Source organism: Poecilia formosa, unplaced genomic scaffold, assembly GCF_000485575.1.
Source record: "Poecilia formosa unplaced genomic scaffold, Poecilia_formosa-5.1.2 Scaffold412, whole genome shotgun sequence".
NCBI classification, from domain to species: domain Eukaryota; kingdom Metazoa; phylum Chordata; class Actinopteri; order Cyprinodontiformes; family Poeciliidae; genus Poecilia; species Poecilia formosa.
Window position 1 is genome coordinate 450,287 of NW_006800351.1, and position 18,821 is coordinate 469,107.

General features: G+C 39.4%; 1 long non-coding RNA gene across 1 annotated transcript; it reads right to left on the bottom strand.

Moving 5' to 3' along the window:
* Positions 1-2,902: 2,902 nt before the first annotated feature.
* Positions 2,903-18,468, bottom strand: LOC107833597 (uncharacterized). The gene is made up of 3 exons (XR_001659359.1): positions 18,458-18,468; positions 17,830-17,836; positions 2,903-3,449 (listed from the first exon to the last, which is right to left on the bottom strand). It is a non-coding gene; the product is annotated as an uncharacterized LOC107833597 (long non-coding RNA).
* Positions 18,469-18,821: the final 353 nt, after the last annotated feature.

An 18,821-nucleotide genomic window follows, 5' to 3' on the forward strand; every position in this document is an offset into this window, starting at 1 on the left:
ATGATGGCTTGTGATTTAACTGTTTACAAAGATGGCTGGTTAACACTGTTAGCGACGATACTTTTCGGTCTGGGTTAGCACTTCCTAGCAGATAGCCGCACCTGAATCGATCTCTGGTCCACTTGGTGTTCACATATGCATTTGAACCGCACCAGAGTTCAGTTCAACCAAACGGAGACGGGAGTTTGTGGTTTTTTGGTCTGTTTTTTTAATTAGCATTCACACCTCCCCAAACGAACCAAACCGGTCCTTCTGGTCCCAATTTGAGTCCGAGGTTTGTAGGCACCAGATTGGAAGTGAACTCTGGTTCAGTTCAAATGCAGATATGAACGCCAAATGGACCAGAGACCACTCCAAAAGCAAGGAAGCAGACAACAGTGCAGTGCATTCTGGGTAAATACAACCAAAACAAGTGCGTTAGCTTGTGGTGTTTAGCCAAAAGCTAAAGAGAAATCCTCCAACTGCTGAAATCTGACGCCACTTCATTTTTGTTTCCATTTGGTGAAGAAGGAAGTTGCAAAGAGTCTTCAGAGGTTTTCATGTTGTTTTCTTCAATGATTCTTGATGCAGCGCCCCCACAGGCGAGGAGGGGAACAGGTTGGTGTAACTCAGAGCCACAGCAGCTGGAAATGGAGCAGATGCTGCAACTCTGGTCCCAAGAGAACCAAGTCTACCGAACTATCAGGTGGAAAAAACAAGAGAAATACACTGAGAATACCTAAAATTAAACAAACTTCTGTGCACAGAAGAGAAATGAACCAAACAAAACTAAGATCAAATCAAACAAACATGAAAAGTCCTCACATAGGTGACCATCTCAGGCTGCATGATAATCCAGAGCATGTAATCTGCGGCTGTGTCACAGTAAACAGCTTAGCATGCTTCTGACCCTAAAAGCTTCCCTGGTGGGCCTCTAGCTAATTTTTCACCTCATTAGCCTGGGCAGATGTAAAAACTGGGACACTGAGGACAAAGGAGGCCTGTGTTCACATCCCCGGCAGGAAGGAACGGGCTGGTGGGAAGGATGCAGGCGGCGCCGCATCATCGGAACGCACTGGTACGCCACGCTTCTCGCAGGCTTCAAGACGATTAGTGACATGAACAGAAAGGGCAGCGATTCACCGCGTAGTGATTCACCGCGTAGCGATTCACCGCGAAGCGATTCACCGCGGAGCGATTCACCGCGAAGCGATTCACCATGTAGTGATTCACCGCGAAGCGATTCACCATGGTGGTGGTATATTTCACCAATGTGAGGAATTATTTAACTGCACATATGAGGACAGGGGGAAGGGGCAGCTATGACAGAGGATTAGGGCCATTGGGGGAAACAATTGTTCTCAGAATTCTTACTTTTCTCAGAAATTTGAATTTTCTCTGAATAATGACTTTTCCTTGGAATTCTGACTTTTTTTTTTAAGAATTCGAACGATTTTTTCCCAGAATTTTTACTTTTTTTCCTGAAAATTCTGACTTTTTCAGAGTCTACTTCTTTCCTCAGAATAACTTTTTCTTGGAATTCTGTCTTTTCTCAATGTCTTTTCAGAATTTTGATGTTAAAGTCAAAATGTGACTTTTTTTTGAATTCTCAAATTTTCTAAAAATTGGACCTTTTTCTCGGAATAATCCCTTTTCCTCATAATTCTGACCTTTTCCAGAATTTAACTTTTCTTTGAATTCTTTTTAGTTCAGAATAGATTTCCCCCCATAAATCTGATTTATCCTCAGAATTCTGGCTTTTCTCAGAATTTATTTTATTTTTCCCCCCTCAGAGTAATTCCCTCTGAATTCTGGCTCTCTGGGCACTCTCCCACTTCTGAGTGTTTGACGTTGATGGATCATGTTGGGGAATCTGGATTCTGTTTCCCTTCCTTTTTTTTTGCTCCTTCAGAAACAGAGGAAGCTTTCTGCTCCTCCAAAATCATCCGGGTATTCTTATCAGGATTCAACGCGCATCTCCCTGCATCTCATCACCACGTTTGTTTATGACCATAAGAATCGGGTAAAAGGTCCAGCATTCATGGGCAGATCTGATATTTCGGGATTAGGATTTAGTTCCTTCCAGCACATCTGGGTTAGCGGACCAGATGCGCGTTGGATTATTGACCTAAAGTGGCGCTTCCACCGTAAAAGCCGCACGTGTTTCCGTGTTTATATTTACATCCTGACCGGAAAGAGTTAACCGCCATGATGTGAGAGAAAGAGAGAGAGAGAGAGAGAGAGAGCGGGAACTCGGCCAGAAGAAGCCTGTGTTGCCGAGTTCCCATGGCAACCAGCTACTGTAGCGTACCTGACCTACATATAAGGTGGATGTGGACAAACATGGCGGCCGTCAGCGGCGCAGGAAGAAACGTTTTCCAGATGGTGACGGACCGAACCGACTCTGCTGCTCCACAGAACAGATACCGGAACCGAAATGACGGAAAAACCTGACTGGTTTTCACACTTTTAGGCTTCCGTTGAATGGCGGCCGATTATAAACAGTCAAAAACTGAGGAAAAATGGGGCTTCATGTTTTTAAAGCTTAAATGTCAATTTTAAAATAAACACCTACTTTACAAACTATATATTCATAAGCAAAGTATTTAGTTAGCTAGCTAAATATATGGTTTGAAGCTAAATATTTGGTCCATAAACTTCATTTTTAGTGCCATCCTAAATATTTAGTTTCAAAATTAAATATTTAGTACCAAACTAGATATTAGTTAATAAGCTAAATATTTAGTTTAAAGCAAAAATATTTAGTAACCAAGATAAATAATCAGCTTAAATTGTCATGTTGAGATTAATTTGTCGAACCCACATGCGCAGAACACACTCTGGAGACGGGTAATGGTTATGGTGATTTATTAAATACAGTGCTAACAGGTATGTACAAGGTGGTCCGGAACTGGCGCTCGTCTGCGTGGTTCTGGATCTCTGGGTGGAGATAAGACAGGTAAGAGGGGTTCAGTGATCGTGGGATTGCAGTCCAGCCAGAGACCTACTTGCCGGTGAACTCGTCTGAGCACGGAGAGGTGAACCGCTAGGATCCGGAACTGCAGGCTGGAACGAGGGCGTGAGTTTCTCTAGAGGGCGGACAGGTGAGTGGAGGGAGATCTCATACAGGTGCCGGAAGGGATCCGCTTGACCAGGGATCTGCCGCCGACAGAACTGAGGGCTGGTCTCGGGGACGTGGCCACCAACGGGTAGACTCCGCGGGGTCTCGAGGATCTTAGGTAATCTGACCAGGTTCGTAGAAGTTCGAAGACACTCAGGGTTTCACGGAACGACAACCATCACAGGCTAACACTCTGGCACTGGAGTGTCGGCGGCTCCGTCCTGATAAACCCCTCCAAACGATGGTAAGTGGCAGCAGGTGTGCAGCTCCAGGTTCACGCCCTCCAGAAGGTCCCAGGATGCCCCCTGGTGGAGAAACTAGAGACCCCCCAACCAACCTTCCCCAGATCCTAACATAAATATTTAACAACCAAGCTAAATATTTATTTTTAAAATAAATATCTAGTTTGAAGCTAAATATTAAGCCACCATGCTAAATATTTATCCAGCTTAATGTTTGGCTCCAAACAAGATATCAATTAGCTATTTAGTTTGAACCTAAATATTTAGTGAGTAAACTAAATGCTTAGCTCCAAAAGCTATAATTGATCTACAAACTTGATATTTAGCATAAATCTATTTAGCATGTTTTAAAATGCATTAAAACGTTTTCTGCAAACGTTTTAATGCATAAATGTCTTAGACATTTATGCATTTTATTCTTTAATATTCCACTGATAGTTGGTTTGTTTATTGCTCAGAAAAACTGAGATTTAAGATTAATTTCCAGCGTGAAAATATGTCTATTTATTCTTTCGAAAAATATTAAATTAATTATTTTAGGAATGATAAAGTAAAAATACATTTGTTTGAGACATTTCACTCTGTTGTCTGTCTGCTGATTCACAAATACAGATAAAATAAAATAATCCATCCAACATAATGTAGATGTTCACATCAGTCCTCTTTCTACTTTTTCTGCTTACAGATAAAATCAAACAGGAAATTTCAGTTTGCTGAGAACAATTTCACAGCTGTGCACATTAAGAGGCAGGAAGTCCAGACCATTTGACGCCATTAGCGCAGCATGAAATGCATCATCTTGGGTGAACAGCGGAGCATCTTCTGCACGGGAAGAAGAAAATGGCCCCCAGCTGTGGCTGCAAATAAAAACCAGAAAACAGCATGATGAAGCTGCGGTCCAGTTGACCAACAACCATCCAGGAAGAGATATTCATCTCACTGCTTTGCATATAATGTCACCTGCAGCTGAGTTAACTTGTTTTTTTTGGCGTTTCCGGAATTTTTTTTCCACTTCGGGGCACCAATCTGAACTTGTTTTGATTCAATAATTACTTAATATTTGTGGAAAAATATTAGTTCCACTGGCAGATAATTTCACTTATAACATGGGAAAAAATTTATTTCCAATCAATATTAAGAAATTATTGACTTTAAAAAGCTCCTGTAACTTACTGAAAAGTTAGTTTTGTCTTATTTTTAGTAAGACTTAGTAAGATTTTGTGTTTTTGCAGAATAACCAAATTAGTTCATCTCATTTCATGCTATGCAGACGCTCTGTCTGTACTGATGAAGATTCACTCACAGCATTCATCCTCCCTCTATCCTAATGTTTAGTTTTAGTTTCTGCTCTGTCGTCTCAGACCTCATGCTGAGCCTGGTTCTGGTTCTGCTGGAGGTTTCTTCCTGTTCAAGGGGAGTTTTTCCTCTCCACTGTCACTTCATGCATGCTCAGTATGAAGGATTGCTGTAAAACAACTCGTCTGCTTTGATCTATCCTAACCTGTTCAAGGACACATTATGGGTCACCTTTAAAGATCTGAACTCGGCTCCTGTTCTCCACGTCTTCCTTGAGTTCTGTTTGATCCGAAGCAGCCATTACCTTTCATCTTCATCCCGCTGCTCCTCTTCCCTCAGCTTCATCGATTCTGCCTAGACAGGGCACGGGACGGCGCTCCCCGCGGGGCAGTCTGGGTAATAAATCTCCCTCCTGTCTGCATGTAGAGAGGCTCCTCATGGGAAGATCTCAGCCTACTTTCCATCCAGGCTAAAATATCCGCAGAATGAAAAGGAAAAGTGGGCCAAAAAAAGGAGCATGGAGGTGAAACTGAGTAATGAGTGACTTTGCTAAAATCTGGTCGGGTCTTTCATCTGAATCAGGCTCAGATGATGTCTCATTTCTATGTCTCATTTCTGCCAATGACAAGGCACAGAAACTTCTGAATGACTTCTTTTCAGAAAATGTTTTTCTTTGAGGCAAAATAAAACAATAGATCATAAATGAACTGAACCGTTCACAGACTGTTTGTGGCTGAAGCAGCAGAGTTTCTCTTTGCCCTTTAATTTTCTATGAGGTTTTCAATCTTCAGATTTCTTCTCTTTGTTTTTGGGTTCTTTGAAACAAGTTTTATCTGCCAAATACACAAAACAAGCAGAAGAAAAAGTTCCTTTGGTGGAAAGAATCAGCCATTTAAGATCAATTCAGAGTCTGATTTTTACTTATTTTGGTTTTAAAGATGCAGTATTCTGTAAAATTTACAGTTTTTATCTTTCCATCGTGTTTTTATGTTTTTCCCTCATCAAAAACAAACCTGGAGTTTTGCCTCCAGGTTTGAGAAATCCTTTAATCTCCATGGCAACCATTCAGCTGATAAAACGCCTGGGTGGACCTAGCCCCGCCTTCGAGCCGCAGCTCCTCCCATTCTAAGATCCTTCAGACTAGCCAGCAGCAGTTAGCAAACAGCTGCTGAGCTCATTATAGGAGCTGCTGCTCAGAGCATCGCTGGTAAAACGTTAAAGGGTTAATAGAGGAGCCATGTTGGGATGACTTCCTGGAGGCGGAGCTTCAGGAAGAGCAGGAGCTTCTTAAAGAGACAGATGCCCAATTTCAAGGCGTTAAATCAGGAACCATAAATTTCTTTAAGACTAATGTGATATAGATATAGAATTTTTATAACTACTAAAGTTAATATGGTTATGCTATAAAATGTCTTCATGTCCCTGTAAAATACATAATACTGCTGCTTTAAATATTTCTAAGGGTCACTGACATGTGAGAAAATAATTTGTCAGCTGATTATTGTTGGTAATGACGGAGGAAGAAGGTTTGAAGAGGTTCTATGTGTCTTTTGCATTCCTTGTTCCGGTGAGATTTTATACTTCTATCATGTTCAAAAGAAACAAAGATAAATAAAATAAGTTATCCATCAACATCAGCAGGAGTTTTGTGTTGCAAATTATTTAAAAGAATAAAGTAAAAATGCACTGAAACGTGTTTTATCTGGGGAACTTTATGCTCACAAACAACGTCCACAACCACCTGAACAGAGGATTGGGTTGATCTGACATTTGAAGGCCAGATTTTCTTTTCTGCAAACGTTTTTCTCTGATCAGGTGGGTCAGAAGAAATCATCAATTCATCCAAATTATACTTTTGTATTTTCATGATAGATGATCTTTAGGAAAAATAAGAGCGCTCACTCCATCATTTCCTGTCTCAACAACAGGTGACATCTATTTGACAAATTCCTGTTAGAAAGGAATTGTTTTCAACCAATTTCCCATTTCCACAACGCTGGCAGAACCAATCTGAGGCTCCATTGTTACTCCTGGTAACTGACTTTCTGTTTTACTGCGACCTGCCTCTAAGGGAAGCCGTCAGAAAAGTGACTTTAAAAATTAACACTGGAAAACAGTGGAAAGGTCGACAGTGAACTATTTGTTTTGTTTTGCTGTCAGGTGTCGCCGTTTTTGTGGCAGTAAATTCTGATGAAATTTGGACATTCGGCTCTCAGACTTACTGCCGTGTGTGTGTGTGTGTGTGTGTGTGTGTTTTGTTCTGTTGTTTATGTAAACTCTTAATCTTAAATGATGAAGCTGGCAGACAAACCCAGAAAGACATCTGCTCTTTAGCTTTATTACATAATTTCTCTGATGCAAATCTTCCGGGTCAATAAAATTATTGATGAAAGACGTATAAGGTCATTACTGGAGAAGGGAAGGAGCCTGTAGCCAGGATTAGCGCGCTATCGCTAACACAGTTACTGGAATGAGACTTAAGGGTCCTGATGACAGAGATTGTGTTCAACATGCCACAAATTCTCGTTTTTTATTTTTCCTTTCAGCATTTCTGGTAAAAAGAGAGAGAGTGATTTTTGTGAACGTCTCCTGGGACAAAACACGACAGCTGTGGCGATAATTAGGTCATGAAAATAAAATCAGAGCACAATCACGTCTCGTCTGGGATTTGTGAGGAATGCGATGATGTGCAGCATGCAAAATCAAAAGTGATGGTAAGATTTCGCTTCGGGCCGTTAAACTGCCAAAGCTCTGTCACATCGGGTTGCAGTGAATCGTGTTTTTCCCTCTGATGACGGCGCCGTTTGTAGAGTTAAACAGTAAAACATCAACAGCAATAATTTTGTTTATCTGGTCAGTCAGAAAAAAATGGGTGTTATTCCAAACTAAATATTTAGTTTACCATATAAATATTTAGCTTCCAAATTAAATATGTAGTTAGAAGACTGGCCTACTCACAAAATATTTTAGGTTGCTAGCTAAAGTTTTAGCTTGCTAACTACATAAATAAATACATTAAGCATTTAGTTTGGAAAGTACATGTTTAGTTTGGAAAATGAATATTTAAAGTGGAGCTAAATACTTAGTTTGTAAATTAACAAGCAAGCAAGCAAACTAAATAAATAGGTTGCTAGCTACATATTTAGCTTTCTAAGTATTTAGCTATAGTGCTAAATACTTGGTATAAGTATTTTACTTGTAACGTATTTTACTTAGAACATAAATATTTCATTGGACTAAATATTTAATTTGAAGCTACATTTAGTTTGTAAATTAACAACAAACAATAGGCTAGAAGGCTAGCATGCTAACTAAATATTTATGTTGCTAACTAAATATTTAGCTAACAAGCAAAAATATTTAATTAGCAGGCTAGCATGCTAACTAAATATTTAGCTTGGTAGCTATAATTAAAGTTGCTGACGTTAGCAACTTAGGTCCAACGTAAAAATAAATATTTAGTTTAACTAAATATTTAATTTGGAGTTATAAATTTACATTGTTATCTAAATATTTTGCTATTCAGTTTGGAACTATGGCATTAGTATGACTTTGAAAACTGAACACCCGTTTGTTTTTTTCTCTGACAGACTGAATAAACCAGAATTATTGCTGTTAATATTTCACTGTGTAACTTTACGAAAAGAAGGGGGACGTGCAGAGGGAGTCGTTGTGGCTTTCAGCCATATTTTTCCATTTTCACCTTCCATGTCGGCTCTTCCAGGAACGTTTTCATGCTCCGGCTTTGGCAGCTGCAGGAGTCTTTCCGCCTGAATGTGTCATCATAATTAAAAATGGGATTTATCGTCCGGAGAGCAACAACTTTTCAGGCCTCATTAACATTTAATGTTTATTTTCCGGAAATTACATAAGATAATACGCCACTTTGGATGTAAAATGCCACAAACAACGTAAGGTAACAAACTTGACTCGTGCTTTTTTTCTGGACGGTTCACTTCCTCTGTGGGTTAATGTCTCCAGTGTTCCCATTTAGTCCCCCAGCTGCCCACTGGGACTGGCACCGAGTCTGCAGAGGCCATGCTGATGCGCCACGTATGAGACGGCAACACAATTAGCCCAAAACGCCTCGTTCCTCCCAGAGGTGTCTCTTCCCTCAGCCTTTCATGCCATTGGAGTTATTTTTGACTTCCTGGCTAATGGCAGCATCCTCTGGGGGAACAAATGAAGACAACCCGCTTTGTGGGAGCCTTTTGTTGAAACGTTGAACTATTTTGTTTTCATTTTTACCTGAAGCTAAACATGATCCAATCGATAAATTGTTGCAGGTTTAAAACATGAAAAAGGTTTTGCAGGTTCCAGATTAAAGAAAAAAAAAAAAAAAACATGTTAATTTTTTCAGGTTGATTCAAATTATTCTATATTTTTTGTGTCGCTTTGGTTCACTTTTGTTTTATTTTGAAAGGTTTACTAAACTGTATTGCCCAAATCTTCATTTTTTAAATATTTTTTATTTTTGAAACATTGCACTGTGAAAGTTGTTTTTAAATCGATATTTATTGCCTGAAATGACAAAACAAAAATCGTTTCAAGGGCCTCAAACAATCCCTGGGCCGCCCTTTGGACACCCCTGACTTAGACCAGCATTTTTTCAAATTGTGCCCCCTACTGGCCTGGAAGGTACTGCATGTAAACAAGTGTTCGTTTATCGGGAAATGAACTCAAAGTGTGACACTACAGCTAGCTTTCCAAAGAAATAGTAATGAATAAGTGGCTTAAAACCAGGAGCCAGTTGATAGTTAAGAGGGAAATAATCGTGGCGGATGCATCCCAGAACAGAAAACTAAAAAGTTATTTTTTCTGGAGCTGAATTATGATGCTTTTCTCACATCAGCAACGTAAAAGTCGGATAAAATGCAACATGACCATTCAGACTGCACACTATATGCAAACTGAAAACTATTCAATATGATTTATTACGCCTGTTGCAACAAGCAATAGATCAGTTAATCACATAATAAATTAAACTGATCAATAATTTCTATTTGCATAATTGATCATTTTTCTCTTTCTACCAAAAACTGGATGATAAAAGTCTCAATTAACTCTTACTTTGAAGGACAATTTCATTTACAGAGGCTTTGTAGTTCATTTTATTTGTTGTTTCTGTTGTTTTGTTTATTTATTTTGATATTTAAAATGTCTTCCAGCTCCAGTGTTAAATGTTCACCAGAATTTACAGTTTATTAATCTCTGAGAATGTGTTCTTGCTTTGTTAAGCCATTAAATGACTGGAAAATGGTGTCAAAACAACATTATTGTTTAACGCGATAAGTTCTGGGACGATTCATCGTCCAGAAAAGTTTGTTATTGCTACAGGCCGACGATTTAGTTCCACAAATCGGATTTTTAGGGGTGAAAATATCGGATTTGGGTCGCATTCCCCTGCTTTAGGTTCTGTTATGTCATAGGTTGTGGTTATTGGTGAGGATATGTGATAAATATTGAGATGTAAATACTTTATAAGTTTCCTGTTGTCGTTTCCATGGTAACCTGAGCGGTGACAGGTTATTCAACTAGAGCTGCCTAATGAGTTGTGTAAGTTTAATCATGTTGAAGATGCTTAGAGAGTTTTGTTCAGAGTGAAGGTGGTTTTACATCGAGAAGTTTCTGACTGACTGAAACGTTTTGGTGTTTTTGGTTTCTGGATGTTTGGTTTTCTGATCATTCCGCCACCCAACATGGGGAAAGCTGCCCTTCCTGTTCACGCTGTTCATGTTTGATTAAGATCATTGCAGAACATCTTCACACGTTCTGCTTGCGTGACGCTGCTGATTATTTATTTACAGGTTTGCTAAAACAGCAACTGTCCCAGCAGAGGAAGCCAGCCGCTTCATGTCTGCTTTTAGCAGGAGGAGGAGGCTTTTACAAAAATATTTCCTTTAAACGTCAAACCAAGAGTCATATTTGCACTCAGTTCACCGCTTGTCTGTGTTTTGTGGAAATTTATCTGCTCACATTGCATGAATTCAACTATGTGTATGTGTCATTTGTACAGTTACATACTAAAAAAAAATATTGCAATATTTTGATGAAGCCTCGGAGAAAAAAATGTCAGGATGAAAAGTCATATTTTCACCATGTTACTGATCTGTCATAGCAAGTTAAATACTTAGTAATATACTTAGCAAGCTTAATATTTAGTTAACAAATTATAGATTTATCAAGCAATTTATTTAGTTAGTAAGTTAAATATTTAGCTAGCAACATAAATATTTAGCTAGCAACCTAATTTAGCTAGAGACTAATTATTTAGCTGGGAACCTAAATATTCAGTCAGCAAGCTTAATATTTAGCTTGCAGCCTAAATATTTAATATTTAGTTAGTAAGCTTAATCTTAGCTAGCAACCAAAATATTTATCTTGTGGGTTAATTTACGCTTCAAAAGTCGACCTGAGTCGCTGGGAAAGAGATTATTACTGTGCTAAAAGGAGTTAGTTAGCCATCAGTGAAGATATTCAAGCCTGGAATAAAATCTCAAGGCTAAACATGCAGCTGCAGCTCAGACGTCCCAACGCCAACGGAGCATCCCGGTCCAGATTTCTGAGGGTTCATGAATGATCAGGACCAACAGGAAGAACCCGAATAACAGAGTAAAAACATCTTTGTTGTTTTGCTTAAATGTCTATTTATTCAATAATTAAGCTGAACTGAATGGAACATTTTCCTTATTTCGACTAAAATTCGATTAATTAATCACAGACGGCGCAATAAACTCACTTAAAAATAATTGTTTAATAATTATCTTGTAAATAACCCGAGTAGAAAACATCTGGATCGCATAATCGGGTCCGAGTGAGAAAAAAATTTCCCCATTCAGCTGTAAATGCATTTATGTTTCACCTGTGAACGACCCGGAGCAGCGCTGCAGTCGCTCGTGTGTGTGTGTGTGTGTGTGTGTGTGTGTGTGTGTGTGTCATTACGTCACAGCTGATCTCTCCAGGCAGGTTCACATCTGGTTTGTTCCCTTGGTGGTTCCTGAAAATGGGTCAGCCAGGACCGGGGAAGATGGAGAGCGACACCGAGCAGCACAGCTGTCCGCCGCACAGACACATCTGGGAAATCAATCGTCCTGGACGCTGCGCGACAGATACACATTCAGGCATGTGTGTGTGTGTGTGTTCAGAGCTGAATGCTTAGGAAGCAGAATCCATTACTGCTTACTCACCTCAGGATTACGTCTTCATAATCGCCTCGCTCAGCCGCCTAACTTAATTAATTTGGCTCTTCTTGAATTTGCATATAGACTAAAATGTGCAGTCAATATTTACATCCCCTGCTGTGTCAAACTGCAGGCACGGGGGCCGAATCCGGCCCGCCGGAGCTTCTTCTGCGGCCCTCTGGACTCCAGAGATAAACATGAACACAACCTTCTAGACAACTGTGCGCTTAAACATTATTTTATCAAATTAAAATGGTTTTTATCTGTTTACTACCAATTTATATCAGTCAGTCCCTCCTGTTGCTCACGGTTACAACAATGAAATTTACACAAAGTCAACGGATCCCTGCATTTTTCCCGCTAATGCATCATTGTGAGTTTGTTAGGGCGAAGCTAACAAAACAATAAAAAAATTTATATTACAAGAATAAAGTCATAAAATTACAAGAATTAAGCAACAATATTAAAGGAATTAAGTCAGAAAATACAAAAATAAAGTTCAAATAATAAGAATAAAGTAATACTTTTTCTAGAATAAAGTCAAAATAATTAGGTATATCCTTCATACTCGGTTGATTTATTGGAAATTTTCCACAAAAATGGTCAAAATATTGAGTTAAGGTGATACCAACTCCCACCTGTAGGGGGCGGCATTTCTGACTTGTACTCAAGAGCTGCCTCAGTTTTTCTTACTGTCCATAATAATGGACTACAATCCATCATCATAAAATAATAAAAAGTCACATTTACCGTCATAATTGAACACAAAAGTTTCTAAATTAGTTCAGCAAACACTTTGATTTTTATTTAAAAAAAATTACAAAAACAATCAAAATCTCAGAGGGACTGAAAAAATGTTCAATGTTATTTAATTTTAATATTTTAACAGTTTGTTAAACTAATTAAACTGTTTTATCAATGCATTCTGGCACAACAGGCCCTTTAAGAGCATTTATTGCTTTGATTTGTCCCAAAATGACAGTGAGTTTGCGTGAAGCGACGCGCAGCGGCGTCTTCCCTGTCGCGACTCTGCAGACATGTGTTTCCGTATTTATAGCGGCTCGTCCAGGAAGTGACAGATGGCTCTTCCTCACAGCTTTTCCTTCGCATGCCTGACAGAAAACACGCTGCTGCTGCTGCTGGGAAAACACAGGAAGCAGAACATGCAGCACAACCAAACACAAACATTCAGGTTTATTTTAGACCTAAGATGGACTGGAAGCTCATTTTGTAAAGAAATAAAGAGCTTAGGTGAATCAGAGAGCCCCTGTTCTCCGTCCCTGGTGAGAGGATGTGGAGTATTTCTGGTTTTCTTTTAATAACTGATGGGTTAGAGGAGATCTGCTGTTGGCAGACCGGAGCATCTCTGACGCTGGTCGTGATGTAAAAGCCTCTGCAGATCCAGCATCTCTTAGCACCAGAAACTCACTGCAGGGTTGCCAGGTTGGACGGTTTCCACCCAATCGGGCTGTTAAGATTTACGTGGCTTTTCAAAAATGTCTGACGGGTTTTTAGAAAGTATTGATTGGAAAATTCTGTTGAAATAGTATGACAAAGTATTAGGGACACACAAATAAAGATTTTTAAAAATCCGAGTTTAAAATCATAAAATGAGAATAAAGTTGAAATCTTAGGAGAATAAAGTCAAAACAGTGAATGAAAAAAGTCGTAATCTTATGAGAATAAAGTCGTACAAGTCAAAATAATGCATCAATACATTTGAAGTATTGTGAGACAAAAGATGGATGAGAATAAAAGCAAAATAATCTGTAAAGTCACAGTATTATGAGAATAAAGTTGTGCAAGAATAACGTTGATATATTACAAGAATAAAGTAATAAAATTACCATTTAATTCTGATAATATCACATTCTCTAACTGTCATAATTGGACGACAGCCCAGGGCATTCTGGGTAAATACAGCCAAAGCTAATGTGCTAGCCTAGCGTTAGCAGCAGAAATGGCTCCTGGTCTTTAGCCTAAAGAGAAATCCTCCAACCGCTAAAATCTGACGCCTCCATCTTGTTTCCATCTGGTGAAGAAGGAAGTTGTGCTCAGCTCTTTGCTGCGCTGGTTTTTTTGGAGTTGGTGGATTTTATGTTGCGTTTGGGCTGGCAGCCTTTCGCCTGACAGTCTTAAATAACAAGCAGCAGGTTAATAAATGAATGTTTCTATTTTTGCAGTTTCAGGTCTATTAACTCACTCAGAGGACGGATCTTCTCCGTTGCTGTTTTCCTTTTAGATAAGATGAGCAATTAATGAGAGGCGAGTCCCAGAGCCGCAATGACTGAGCATCATCCAGTCGGGGCGCAGCTCGCCCTCAGCAACATGGCTGCTTATGTGACGATGCCCTCCTAATGTCATCTACTTCCAGGAACTGTGTAATATGTGGCAACAAATTTGTTTTCTGCGTATTGGGTGACAGAGGGAGTTACGCAAACAAAGTCTGGAGCAAAATGCTCATTATAAACCGCTCAAAATATGCAGTACGCCAAGCCAACATGCTTTAGTCAGACGGTTTTGTTTTTACATCAAGTCTTTCAGAAAAATTACTGTTTCTTCAACTTTTCCACTTTGTCACCATGGACTTCTATGGAGTTAAATTGGTGCCCAGAAGTTTGTTGAAACCTTGAGTTTGAAAAGAAGTTTTTCAAAATCTTTATTTTCAGTTTACTTTCTTCTTTTTTTCCCCCAAAACTTTTACTTCAGTTTCAAATCTTTTTCTTTTAGTTTGTAAATTATAAAATCTCTTCATCAATGTAATAAACCCTCTGCTGTGTAAAATTAAAACGGAAAGTGAGATAAGTGTGTCGGGATTCTCTGAACATAAATTATGTTCACATATTCAGAATCTGATGAAACTATTTCTCAAAACTCTCTGCACTCGTTTCCTTTCCCTCCTTAACTTCCCGTCTTCCCCACAAAGCTCCTGAAACCCAAACGAATCTCCCAAACGGGTCCGACGTCGACATACGGCGACGGGTCCATGTGAGTAGGTCGCATCGTCCCCAGGAGGGAAACAAGATGGGAGCAAAGCATGATGGGAAACAGACGAAGAGAGGGAATGTGGCACAGCAAGATGACGGCTGATTTACCACAACAAGCATTTCTAATTAAAGTCCTGGTCAGAAAGCAGCTGCTAAAAACAGCAAAACACCCTGAACTGATCAGGAGCTGCGGTCAGATGGGGATTATACTCTGAAAAACATTTCTGTTGGAATAAAAGGCCATAAATCTGCAGATACACTGTGAACATGAAAACGTTGGAGGCAGAAAGCAAAACTCTGGAGTCACGAACCTGAGCTGATGAGACGCATCGTAAAAAAACTGCCGAGTCATCTTTATTATTTTCTGATATTTATACAGGAAGAAAAAAACAATTAGCTGCATTTAAAACACAATTTCAGGCTAAATATTTAATTAGCTGCCAAACCATATGTTTAGTAATCTAATTATTCAGCACACAGCTAAATAAGCTAAGTTCTTTAGCGAGCTAAGTATGTAGTTTATTGACTACATATTTAGCTTGCTAACTAAATATTTAATTTGAATCTAAACATATTTCAACTAAATTAACAAGCTAAAAATATGTAACTTTAAACACTTTTCTACAAGATAAATATTTAGTTAGCTATTTAGTTCAGAGCTAAATATGTAGCTTATTAAGCTAGCTCTGAACTAAATGCTGAGCTAACACTGAGCTGTTGAAGTTGGTACTTTCATACCTGAACACTTTAACGATCCGTTTACAGAAATTTCCTCCTGATTGCTGCGAACTGGATGCAATCTTCTGGGTTTCTTTATAAAACTTTCATTCAGTTTGAATAATGAACCGATTCCCTGTCACCGTTTTGAATCCGTCTGTGATTGGATTGATTACATTCGCGTAAATTAATTGGATGTTTTGCTGCCTTGTATTTGTTGTGAACTGAGCCGATTTGAATTAGACCCAAAAGGCTGATGTTGACATCTACCTGACCCAGCAAATGAAGCTTTGTCTGCAATATTTTCCACCTTTAATCAAAATCATGTTGCGCTTGGTGTGATTTTGCTCAGGCGCAATGATTTTAGCCGATAACGAGGCTGCTGATGGCAGAAACGGCGCAGCGGGGCGCCTCGACATCAGCCTGAGGACGCTCATGAAGGCAGCATGAAAACACAATTATCAGATTTCCTGAACTGTCCTGGGCTAATCAGCGGAGCGGCAAGCGGCTCCCAGCGCCTCAGACTGACGGCTGGGATTAAAACCAGACAACACAGGAGATAAGAAAACATTATGAAGACGTCGAATGCTAATGTAGCATGTTCCTAAAGAGACACTCATTTACTCCTGTTAGGAAAGAAACAGAACGCCTTTCAAAAAGTATCCATGCCCTTTCATTTTTTATTTTTGAACATTTTATTCTTCTAGTAACTTCAGATTTTAATGCATGTTACTTGTGCAAAATTGTAAAGTTACACAGTTAAAAATGAACAGCAATGTTTTGGCTTATTTAGCCCAAAATAAGAGGTAAAGTTTCAAGCTAAATATTTAGTTGGCGAGCTTATTCGCAGACACAAACCAATCTGAGAGCTTATTTTGCTCAGAATGGACAAACGTCAACATTTCCCAAAGTAAACGCCTGAAGGGGTGTGAATACTTTTCCAAGCAGATGTATGCGAAGCAGCAAGATGGCCGACCGTTTGGTCATCGGCTGCTGCATGAATAAAACATGCGGCTGTGTCTGAGTGGATGAGGGAAAGCAGCAATTAGAGGACAAATGTTGATAAAGTGTGCAGCGATGCTATCAGAGAGAAAAGCTGAGCTGTAATTATGATGAAAGTTATCGGCCGTGTGTCTGTCAGAGCCGCCGCTCCTGCGTTATCATCGCAGCAGTCAGGGGAACCAATCTGAGCGGGGCAGAAACGAGTCTCACAGCAGACAATACTTCTGATTACCTTCATCACGCCGCTCTCTTCCAGAGCAGGCGCCGCCGCCGCGCAGGGGGAGACGACGCGTTCAGGCGCATTCAGTTTGCTGCTAGGCAACCCGGCTGCAGATCCACAGCGCCGCAGCTTTCACCCTTCACCTTATCGATGCTTTTTCACAAGGCTTAAACGGGACATAAAAATCGCTTTTTACATGTTTTTATTTTTCCATTTGAGTTTCTACTGACTCTAAAAACAGCCAAACACTTAAAAAAAACAGATCTAGCTTTTCTTGGCAGTAAATTAATGCCTTTTGGTGTCTGGAAAATGAGACGTTTCAAAAACCTCTCAAATGTCGAGTCACAATTGACGGGCACTGCACAGTTACCTAGCAACCCCAGCCTAGCTCAGCCCGTTACCTAGCAACTCAAGAAGAACTCCAGCATATTTGGTCAGCTGGCTTTACTGCGCTGTACCATGACAAGTATTACAGACATACTAACAAAAAATAAAAAATACAAAACTAATCTTACGATATTAAAGTTGAAATAAATCAAGAATAGTCATAATATGAAAATAAAGTCGCAGTAGCACGACTTTATTCACATATTGAGATTTTTCTCAAACAAATATTGTTGTAATATGGCTATTCTCATAATACTATAACTTGATTCTCATAGTCATTATGAGAATAGAGTACTGCAAGTGACTTGTAGTACTCGTACGAGTGACTACGTCATTCTATTCACGTATTTCGACTTTATTCTCATAATTTTGTTTTTCTTAACTTGGCACTGATACTCTGTCATACAGTACAATGGCTGCTGGAAAAGACAAAGTGTTTTGTTGTTGTCTTATCATCCAGAAACCACTTGGTGCATTCTTGTTGGTTTTACAGTTGGCTCCACTTCTGCTTTTCAAAGATGCATGATTGTATAATTGCGCATCTGTTTGGAGCGATTTTCAAGTGCGAGTTGGAGGAGGAGTGGCCAGCAGCAGCTTATTTGGATTTAAAGTGACAGGATGCCCTAAAACAGCTCAAAATAAGCAGAATGATATTGTTAAAAAAATAATAAAAATAATGAACATGCTTTGAATAGACCATTGATCTATCCCAACGTGTTAAAAGAAGCATACTAGGTCACCGTTAAGTTAAGGGCTTGTGGTTGTCCGAACTCCAGCGCCTGTCCTAGCGTTTCTTTCGACCTTAACGCCAGTTTTCCTCAGTTTGTTCAGACGTGTGCTCGCTCCGCCGAGGCTCCGGTGGGAGCCCTCAAACAGGCCAAAGTACTTTAAGAATGATTAAAGTTTAAAATGCTTTCTGTCGAGCTGCAAACCGGCTTTTAAAAACACGCTGACGCTCTGGGAAATCCAATCAAAGGAATCGCCAGCAGCGTTGCATAACGAGCTGAAAACAGAAATATTGTGACTGAATCACGGGGATGTGAACCTAAAAAGCAGAGGGGGTCGCTTCAGAAAAGCTGCTGTGGTTTTTATTTCCATTCTGCTCTCTTCAGGATTCTCAGGTTGCATTTTTCTGGCCTCCTGGGATCCGAATGTACGGCCAGATCGAAAACAGATTGCAGTAGGTGGAGTTGCATCTCTTTCCAAACTCTTCTTCTCGTGTAACTGGCAGCCTGGACAACTTATGCAATCAATAGGTGAAAGGTTTTGTTCTCATTGTTCTCAAGTACTGGAGAAAAATCCAGGCAGAATATTATATAACACACAGCATGATGCACACAGGACTTTGTCACAAAGTTGTCATTATGGATGTTTTTACCTCACAGATTTGCTCTTTTTTTGTCAAATTTAAAGTTTTTATATGAATAGTTATATTTTAAATCCAAACCATCCCAAACAGGTGAGAAAACAGTGATTCCCTCCATGTTAAATCATAAATTAAATGTGATTAACTTTATTTTTGTTGCGTTTCCGTAGTAATCTGACAGCTGCTCGGTAAATCAATAAATCACTTCTCTGACTGACGTCATGATGAAAGATCTGAAACAGCATCAGAGTCTGATCTAAACATCTAAAGTGCAGCTAAACGCTACATCAGCCGTTTTTTCCAGATAAACTTTATAAATTGGT